Genomic DNA, 10,173 nt, shown 5'->3' on the forward strand with positions numbered 1-10,173 from the left:
CAGCTCTCTTTCTGAGGTGTAGTGCCTTCAGAAACATAAGAAAATTGCCACTGTCACACGTACCTTGAAGAATTCCTTCCAAGTTCAAAGGGAAAATACTTTTAAAAAGTAGAAAAGCACTCTATAATTCACTGACAGAGAGTGAAATGGAATACAGTGGATTAGTGGCAGATCAATGTCCAGGCTTGTGCAAAACATATTATTATAAAGGTTCAATGTTTGATTACAGTCCCTATCTCCACAGTGAAGACACTATGAAATCCATAAACACAACAATTTGGAATCTTCGTTCTTCCAAGAACACCTTCAAGATACGGCATTTATTGTCAGTAAGTATGATGCTCAAAGAGCCTAGCAATCGTTTTGTACCTGAGCATCCTTTGAGACACTGTGGAAAGTGAAGCGAAATCTTAGGAACTGGATTTTAAAATTGAGGCTCAAGATGGCAAAATCTGCTCAGGGGATTATAGAGAGAAAGGGTGTCAAGGGAAGTCTTTGCAAATCCTCTTTTGAAATTGTATATACAGTGAACCTCAATGGATTGAAAGGACATATTGGTTCAAACCAACATTTCTAGATTTATTTATCGCTTGGATTCTCTACTTCCAACCCACCTCATCAAAAAAATTTAGGAAACAAGAAACCCACACCTGCTTCACTCAAATTACTGGATTCCGTATGTGCTGGTAGTGGATATATGTTGTTTTATTTGTCCCAAGTTGCAAATAACAAATTTCTTTTCTATTTTAAATTGCTGTATGACAAATCATTCCCAAACTCATTTACTTAAAATAGCTACTTTATTATTCTTGTGGATTGTGCAAATTGGGAATTTGGTTATTGTTCAGTGGGGTACCCTATCTCTTTTTATGTCTCAAGCCTCAGGTGGATAGTCTCAGAGATTAGAGGTGACTCTCTAGCTGAAAACTAGATTCATCAAAGGGATAATTTACATGAATTCATATGACTGAAATGACTCAACAATTAGCACTTCCAACCTTAGAGTTTACATGTGACCATTTTATTTGGCTTGGCTTCCTCAAAGCATGGATGCTTCAGGGAACTTAAATTTCTTACGTGGTAGCTCAAGACTCCAAAGACAGGTGTTGCAGTGAATCAGGTGGAAGCTGCAATTAATCTGAGTCATACAGTGTCCCTTTTGCTGCACTTTATTGATTACACACAAGTCATATGCCCACTTAATGCAAGGGGGAGTAGGCATCTCAGGGGAAATGGGGCAGCTCACTCTTGAGGGAATCCATCAGTTTGCCCTTAGGAGGATATATGTGCACAATTGGACACTTCATTTTTATCACTCTTATACCAAGCCTAACCCTCTTCCTCATCCCTGGCAGATGAAATGAAGGCATTGAAAGTGAAGATTTGGGATTAATGTAGAAGTGAGGAAATTGGCATTTTGTCTCAGCACATCATATATCACCTAATGTACTGTATGTAAATCAGTTTCCTCTATTCCCCATTTCACAAGCCTGCTTTCTTGTATTTGATTACATTTGTCTTTGACAGCTTTAACATTCAGAAGTTTGCACATCCCATATCCTCATCAGGTGGCTCCGTGACAGTTTCTGTTTTTGGAAAACTCTGTTATGTCATGGGTTCTTCTGATAACATGCCTGGAAATGGGAGCTGGAAAGTTTACATCATATCATGTGTTCCACTATTAAAAAAGCTCTATATAATTGTGATGCAGTGGAATACCTTTTTTTTTTTTTTTGCAATGGAATACCTTTTAAAAATAATACCAATAAAATATTTAAAGATCTAGAGTAGGATATTTTGGATGATTTTTAAAAAATAATACAATTACTTTAGAAATTAATGTACTTGGTTAGTTTGTGAGGAGAGGAGTTTTATTTTGGTATGCTTAAGAATGCATTTAAATTAGAATGCACTTATAAAGTAGAATACAAAAGCCTAAAAAGTCTCATCCAACTGAAAATATCACATGGAAGTAATTTCTTCTGTCTCCTTAGATGTGGTTTATGGAATCTATATTGTACTAGAGGGACAATAACAAAGTTTGCAGCTCCATGAGGACATTGAAATTGATTTACATTTCTTTTCATTGACGTATGCATTTATTTCAGTTGCCATGAGAAAGTAAGGGGTTGATTTTCTAGCTAATTTTTTAAAGCAATCGAGAAACTTATTTTCTTCTCCTGTAAGAAAGCTTCCTAGTAATTTTCGATGGCATAACATTCTTCCCTGGGAAGGTTGAAAGGAGCTTGTATGGCTTACCTGGGAAATTAAATGGTAGAAGATTTCAAGTGAAAGCTGTTGGAAAAACATTAAATTTTCTATGAAACTTAAGTCCTTTATTTTTTTTAGATAGAGAAAGAGAGAAATTTAAGCAGCTCTACATACCCAGCATAGAGCCCGACATGGGGTTTGATCTCATAATTTTGAGATCATGACCTTACCAAAATCAAAAGTCCAATGCTTAACCAACTGAGCCACTCAGGTGCCCCTATGAAACTAAAGTTCTAATCTACTATGATAACTATCATCAGTAGTTATTTTATTAAAATCACCTGGTATTCTTTTGACATTAAAGTGAAGAGAGAGGGAAAGAAGCATAGGTACTTATATAGAAGAGATGAGGAAGAGCTAATATGTTTACAGTTCCTCATGCCTATGGCTGTGTATATAATATAGTACTAAAGTGTGTGGCTTTGAAAATGGAATTCAGTAAATAATAGAGTAATGAACATTAGAATTATCAGAGGTCTTACTAGAGCACATGGGAGTTGGACCAAGCCCTGGTGACCAATGGAATTTGAATGAGTAGGTGAGAGGGCACAAAGTTTGGACTGACCCTGGTATAGGGTGGATGGGAATGAGGCATAAGCCTAGAAATCATCACTACTATGCCAAAGAATGTCTCTAGACCTCCAAGAAGCAAGAATGGTGTGACAAGATATGAATTTGTTTCTAATGAACATGATGGGCATCAATACTTTTAGCACATTTTTCAAACTTTTGAAGACTGGATGACACTGACTAAAACAGTTTACTGTCAGCTTAGCACAATGAATGAAAATATACCCAAAGCTAGGAAGATATTTGAGAACTTCAGACTGCCAGGGATAAAGAGAAGATCCCATAAGATACATTAAATATTCTATGATTAGTGAAAGCTTCCAAAAAAGTAAGAATGATCCTCCATCTGAGAGATGGATCAAATAATCCCACAAAACTTGAAAATATTGCAAGACAAAGCAGCACGAGGGTTTGGGTTTTCACAAAATGACCTGATTTGTTGCCTTATCCAAAGAAAGGTGTTAATGGGAGGAATGTCTTAGGAGATTAGAGTGGTCTGGTTGGTGCCAAGCTGGTCCAAGAGGGGAGATATTTTGGCAAAATTGGTACAAAATACATCCTCACTAAAACTAATATTTTGAATTTGGGGACCTCTCTTTGGACTGCTTGCCCAGGTCCCTCCCATGCTTGTGTTGTCTGCTGGAGGTTTGGAATCTTCCCATGACTGCTTAGTGATTCTTATTCCCCAGACTTTCCTGAGACAAAATGGGTCTTTCTGAGTTTACTTTCTTGGGGGTTCTATCATTGTTGTTCCTTTGTCCACAGGGGATGAACCTTTGGTGAATACAGGATCTGAGATCCTATGTATTCTAAACAGGTAATATTCAGTCCATTTAAATCATTCTTTATTGAGCATACCTTTTATTAGTAGCTAACATTTTTCAGCCTATTGAGTTAAAATTGACAAAATTGTATAAATGTATATTTATACATTGTAACATGATGCCTTGATGTGCATACATTTTGTGAAATGATGACCATGATCAAGTTAATTAAAAATATATCACCTCACATAGTTAGAATTATTAATTTTTTGTGTGTAAAATGCTTATGACCTATTTTCATAGCAAATTTCAAGTTCACAACACAGTATTATTAGCTATAGTTAATTTTTAATTTACATAAAAGCTAGTGACAGGGTTCTTTTAGCTTGTAAGCAATTAGGATATAATTATATTTAAGTTGAATTGAACATAACAAAAAATATAGCTGTAATAGATTTTGACTGTGATCCTGCCCAATTTCCACATTGTACAGTTGAGAAAACTAAAGTCCAACAATGGTGAGATGATGGACCAACAAGCTCACCTAGAACGTGGGTGGAAATAAAATAAAATAGAAATATAGAAATCTTCTTGAAGAGTCCTATGCTCTTTTTTTTTTTTTTTTTTTACATACTGATCCTCTAACAGGATCTAGAAAATACAAACACCCTAACCCAATAAAGCCTTAATAGTAGAATGACAAGCATGCAGTTGATGTTAGGTGGCAAAAGGCCAGTCCTGAGGTAGATCACAGCACAACACTATGTTTTTGAAACTCTCACTCAAGTTTGATATTTTTGGGTAGAAATATAATGAATTTGAGCTGGTAGAGGAGAATACAGTAACTGTCTGTGATTGAGAGAGGACTGGGTTTGAGGACAAAGGCTCCGTAAGATGTGTATAGGTGTTGTAGATACCCTAGTGGCTCAGTTAGTTAGGCGTTCAATCTTAATTTCATCTTGGGTCATGATCTCAGGGTTGTGAGATTGAGCCCCGCATTGGGCTCTCTGCTGGGTATGGAGCTGCTTAAGATTCCCTCTCTCCCATTCCCTCTGCCCCTTCCCCTTCCTCTCTAAAATAAATAAATCAATAAAAAGCAAATGATTCCACCCTCGGCACAGAGGATTCTTTATGAAAAACAGCTAACACAAACACCTGTCCTGAGCCCAGTATCATGGAGTAGTGCAGGATTCTGTGCTGCCTTCGTTTAGCTACCGATTTCTGTTACTCATAAATGCTTCTCCTTCACAGCTTCCAGATTCTGTCTACAAGATCTTCAAACATGTCCTTACACAAATGGCCTTTTGTAACTGGAACTTTGGAAATGAGGAAAATATAGTAGTAAGGTAGAGTAAGAGGTAGGAAACCTGGATGCCCAGCCGACTTTGCTTGTACCTTATCTCTGTTCATCTCTTCTGCTATCCATAGGTATAAATCACAGAAATGTACATGGTTACCTACTCTGGGGTGATGGCCCCAGCCCTTAACTTCTGGCAATGCCCTTTAACAAAAAACAGCTTCTCCAGAGTTACATTTGCTCAAACTTTAGGCTATTTAAATGCACATAAAGTTCATTCCTTGGCCTTTCAGAAATCTTTTCCATATAATTAACATTGCTTTTAAAGAGTAAAAAGTGCTTCTTCTTTGTGTGTTTGACGTGAAAGAAGTCTAAAACATGAGGCTGACATGGGACATGGAGTGTTATCAGGTGTGTGCTAACAGGGAGCATCTGCTAACATGAACGTGCGCTAATATGGAGCATGCCTTCAACTACCTTAAGTACTCCTGAGAGAAAAAAATCCAGGGAAAAATATCTAAACTCCTGATTACAGAGAGATCATGACACCAAAATGACCTTTCGACAACAGTTTGAAAAATATTCAGGCGCAAGAGGCATAACAATTTTCCTAATATAGAACTTGGATGAGGGACTTCTAAGGGGGTTGGGGTGGGGACATCTAGGGAGAGTGAAAATTCTGTCACAATGGCCAAGCCTCAGTTTCCTGAAGCAGAGGTCAGAGAGCAATTGTTTGCCAGACCTGGTGAAGAACTGCATCATTTGAATCACTCTTATTAGGCAGGTCAGCATTCCCTGGAGCACCAAGCTGCCACAGAGTGCCAATCCCTAGCACACTTGGTGACTTGCACATAAGTTGTACTCCAGCAAACATCTGTTGGTAACATAGATGCAAATGGAATAGACTAGATTTTTTTTAGCTTGTTACGACTCATCCAGGACACAATCTGAAGATTTGAGAAGTCCAAAATGAAGCAAAAAGTTAAGTAAATGGTTATTACATATTTCCCTCCAAACTTTATTTTAAACAATGAGAAATACATCTTTTATTTGGGCTACATTAAGCCCAATGCACATAGAATATACTTAAATGACAGTAAGTTCATTCTTTGACTAGACTGTTGGCTGCAGAAGTTAGAAATTGACACCTCCTTCCCTTTTCTGCCACAAACATTAATGGTCTTGTAAAAGGGAACCAGATTAATCCTTTAACAAAGATGAGCTAAATATTTCCTTCTGTTATTTTGCCAGATAGGCAACCAAGCTGTCTTACTTTGCAATCGATCTTAACTGTATTTTCTATTATGTACTTCTGGTTGTTCCAAACAAGACTAATTTATTTTATGCAAGTCACTGAACAGTCACCACTAAAATGAGATTGATTTTGAATCTCTCTCAAGCAACCCCTCCATGTTTCTATATTTTTAAGGTCAGTATTAAAAAAAGCAGAGTCTTGCAAAATTCAGTTTATGTTTATTTTTTACCTGGAGAGCTGTAGACTTCTAAAAAAGTCATTCATTTGTGGATCAAAAAAGAAACAGGAGATTTTTTTCCCAAAATAATTTTATAAAATGAAAAAAAGGGGAGGGGGCGGGGGGTGGGGGTGACTGGGTGGCGGGCACTTAGGGGGGCACTTGACGGGATGAGCACTGGGTGTTATTCTGTATGTTGGCAAATTGAACACCAATAAAAAATAAATTTATTATTAAAAGATAAAAAAATAAAATGAACCTGAATGTTCATTAAAAAAAAAAATCTGAAAAGCATTTTGAAAAAAAAAAAAAAGAAGGCATTTCTTTCTTCACATCCATTCCTTGAGGAATAGGAAATACTCGTTATCACTCAAGGATTTCCTAGTAATTATTTGTTCAGTCTTAATCTAAAATGAAACAGGCCACTGGAAATATTTTTATGTTGTATATAAAAAGTGGTATTTTAGTATATGATTCAAATGCAAGGTTTTTTTCCCTCTGTTTTTCCCAGAATGAAACATCATTTCAGTTATTTTTTAAATAAAATCTCAAGATGACATTTAGCCAATGCTAGATTAATTTTTTTAGAGGTGGAGAGGGGCAGAGCAATTGGAAGAGAGAGAATCCCAAGCAGGCTCCATGCCCAGTGTGGAGCCTGACGCAGGGCTGGATCTCATGACCTCACCTGAAATCAAGAGTTAGATGTTTAACTGACTGAGCCATCCAGGTTCCCCTAGATGAAATTTTGTAGTGTAACAAATGTTCATATGCTACAAAACAATAGTCTAATACATTATCATTTTTCTTTATCTAACTATCTACCAAATATTTAGTTAGCACATATTATGTGCTGGGTACTCTTATAGATGCTATTTATTTTTAATGCTACATTTACTTTTACAACTGTACTTTTCAAACCTAATATAGTTTACCCCACTCCCAATAAAATATCTTTAAATAGTACATTAAAAAATAAAAATAAGATTACATTGTCCTGGGTATTTGGATTTTAAAGATCCAAGTTGAGCATGATATATTTCCTGCTAACCATATTCATTCTAAAAATCAAATGGGAGGTAAGACCAGTGTATACTATAAAGTGTGTATTTAAAGTCATTTCATATATTTATGAAGTAAAGCTCAAGTAAGACCAGTATTTTAAAGCAAATATGCATAGGATTGTGTGCTGGTCCTGTCTGTACTGGAGTTCTTTGGTTAGATTCTATTATAGCTCTCTGGCACAGAGAGTGCATCATAACTTTGTTTTCATACTTTCTATTTGGAGCCTACAGTCATGTCTCATAACTGTTCTTTGTGACAATTGCCAAAACTCAGAATTTGGTGGGATAATATTAATGAAACCACTAGCTTTCGCCTTCATGAATTTTTCCTATTAGAATGCACTTTCTCCATTTCCCCCCTGCAATTAGCACCAGCACTATAGTAATTGTCCTCACACTCTGAATATGTATGAGTGTGTATGCGTGTGTGTGCCCGTGCACGGTTTGTTGCACTTGAGAGTTAAGAAACTTCTCTCTGAATCCTGGTTCAATAACTTCCAGAGCATGATTTGTAAACTCCTTGGTCCTCATTTACCATGGCTGTCAAATGGGCTTGTTATATAGCTCTTTACAGGATTGTTTTGAGTATTACAAACTTTGTGCATTGGAGCTAGGTGCCCCCGTAGACAGCAGGTGTTTTTATTCTTTTTTTTAAAGATTTTATTTATTTATTTATGAGCGACACACACACACACATACACACACGGGGGCGGGGGGTGGAGAGAGAACGAGAGGCAGAGACATAGGCAGAGGGAGAAGCAGGCTCCATGCAAGGAGCCCGACGCGGGACTCGATCTGGGTCTCCAGGATCACGCCCTGGGTTGAAGGTGGCCCTAAACCACTGAGCCACCTGGGCTGCCCAGGTGTTTTTATTCTTGAATAGGAAACTATTTGTAATTTCAGTTTTATATCTGATTGAGTGTGTGTGAGAACAAGAGGATGGTTCTCATAAATATAGTAAAGGCCTAATAAATATTTTTAAATTGAATGCCTTTACTCAATATTCTATGTAAAAAAATTCTCAGTACTCCCAATATCAGAAATAACTCTTCTGATTACCCAATTACTGATGAATGTATAAAATATGTTCCCATCCAACACTGACACTTCACCTTTCATAATTCTTCCTAGGAGCAGATACTCCAACTATTTGAATAATTGCCAAATGATTTCAACATTTAGACCTCATTTTCCATAGTTCATTAGTGATAGTATAAGAATTATGTCAGTTTAAAAAGTTAATATTTATAACAGCTAGTTCAGTAAAATTGCAAAAGTCATTTGGACATCTCATTTAAAAAAAGTTGTGCAAGGAGACATACTTTTATTCCATGCTTTTATAAACTTGTTCTTCTCAAGATTTCAAGAAAAATATTGTCAAGTTCTGACATGGTTTAAGATTGAAGCAAATTATGCTGTCATAATTAATTAAAAGAGAAGACATTCTGAAACACATTGTTTGTTTTTCAACCTCAGTCTGACATGCTGATGAAAGCAATTAAGCAGTGAGGCCTGCCACCGAGAACAGCAGCCCAGCCCAAGGGACACAGAGCATTTGTGGAGAACAATTTAATAACTATATTCCCCTCATTTCCATTTAACCAGACTTGTTCTCAGAAATAAAATTCACTTTTTAATTTTATTTCAATAGTAAAACCTTCTTTTTTTAAGGTATCACTACTCTACAGCAGTATATTCAACATGGGCTGAATATAGGATGGATCACAGGAAGTTTCCTGGAAGTCAGCAGATGTGAGGCAAACACTACTTTCAAAGAAAAAAAGAAAAGAAAAGAAAGAAACTTAAAAAATAAAAAATGCTCCCCAGTTAACAAGATATTAATACGTGATAACTAATTTGCTGTTTTCTAAGTCCCACAAGTCCTCAAATAGAAGGAGAGCTGTGCATGAATTTATTCTGAGGAAGATCCTGAAGAAAGCAAGTGGTTACCATATTTCAGCTAATTTCCATACTACTAGCAAGGGATGACTTGGTGGCAAATAGGTAACTAAACCAAGACAAAAGCCACAATTTGGAAACGTGGTTATTATGGATTTAATGGGGTTTCCAGTTCCCTAGACCTTTGAGTGCTGCTGACAAGAGCCAGGAAACAATGAATAATGCTTTCCTATTTAGCCACATTTCTATTGCCCTCAGCCTCTTCCAGAGGACCAGCTATAGAATTTATAGTCTACCTGCCTCAAACATCAGGGTCCTGTGAGCTTGGGTGTCACTAGCTTAATTCTGAACTATTATTTTGTAATAAGATATGTTTATATATGATATAATATGTAATAAGATATGTTTATATCCCTTAGTTCTGGGGCATGGGGAGTCCTGTTCAAAATTTCTTAGTGTTCACATTTTCCTTGATATTTTTTCTACCTTAATCAAAGTTGCATATTTTTATACAATTGCAGAATAAATAATTCTGATGTATGGTTTAAAATTTAGTCATTCTATGTACTTTTCACAGTCCAATTTTATTACATCAGAAATTTCCTCCAACTGCTAGAAAGTAAGGGGAATGTATCATCTCCCTTCTAATATGGTTGTGAATTAAAATATGGTACAAAAGACAAGTGGAGTGAAAAACCCCAAAGAGTCTATGTTGGACTTAAATCAGAAAAATTTTAGCTAATTCAAAATAGCTCAGAATAAGTGTGTTTCTTTTGTCACTAAGATATGAAAGAACCCAGGATGTATTCATTAAACATCACAGCGGTGTCAGTAACTGA

At 36.4% G+C, this 10,173-nt stretch overlaps 1 long non-coding RNA gene across 1 annotated transcript; it reads left to right on the top strand.

The window, feature by feature from the left end:
* Nucleotides 1-247: 247 nt before the first annotated feature.
* LOC111093002 lies at nt 248-5,066 on the top strand. Its single transcript, XR_005380580.1, has 3 exons — nt 248-329; nt 3,607-3,658; nt 4,857-5,066. It is a non-coding gene; the product is annotated as an uncharacterized LOC111093002 (long non-coding RNA).
* Nucleotides 5,067-10,173: the final 5,107 nt, after the last annotated feature.

Source organism: Canis lupus, chromosome 28, assembly GCF_011100685.1.
Source record: "Canis lupus familiaris isolate Mischka breed German Shepherd chromosome 28, alternate assembly UU_Cfam_GSD_1.0, whole genome shotgun sequence".
NCBI classification, from domain to species: Eukaryota; Metazoa; Chordata; class Mammalia; order Carnivora; family Canidae; genus Canis; species Canis lupus.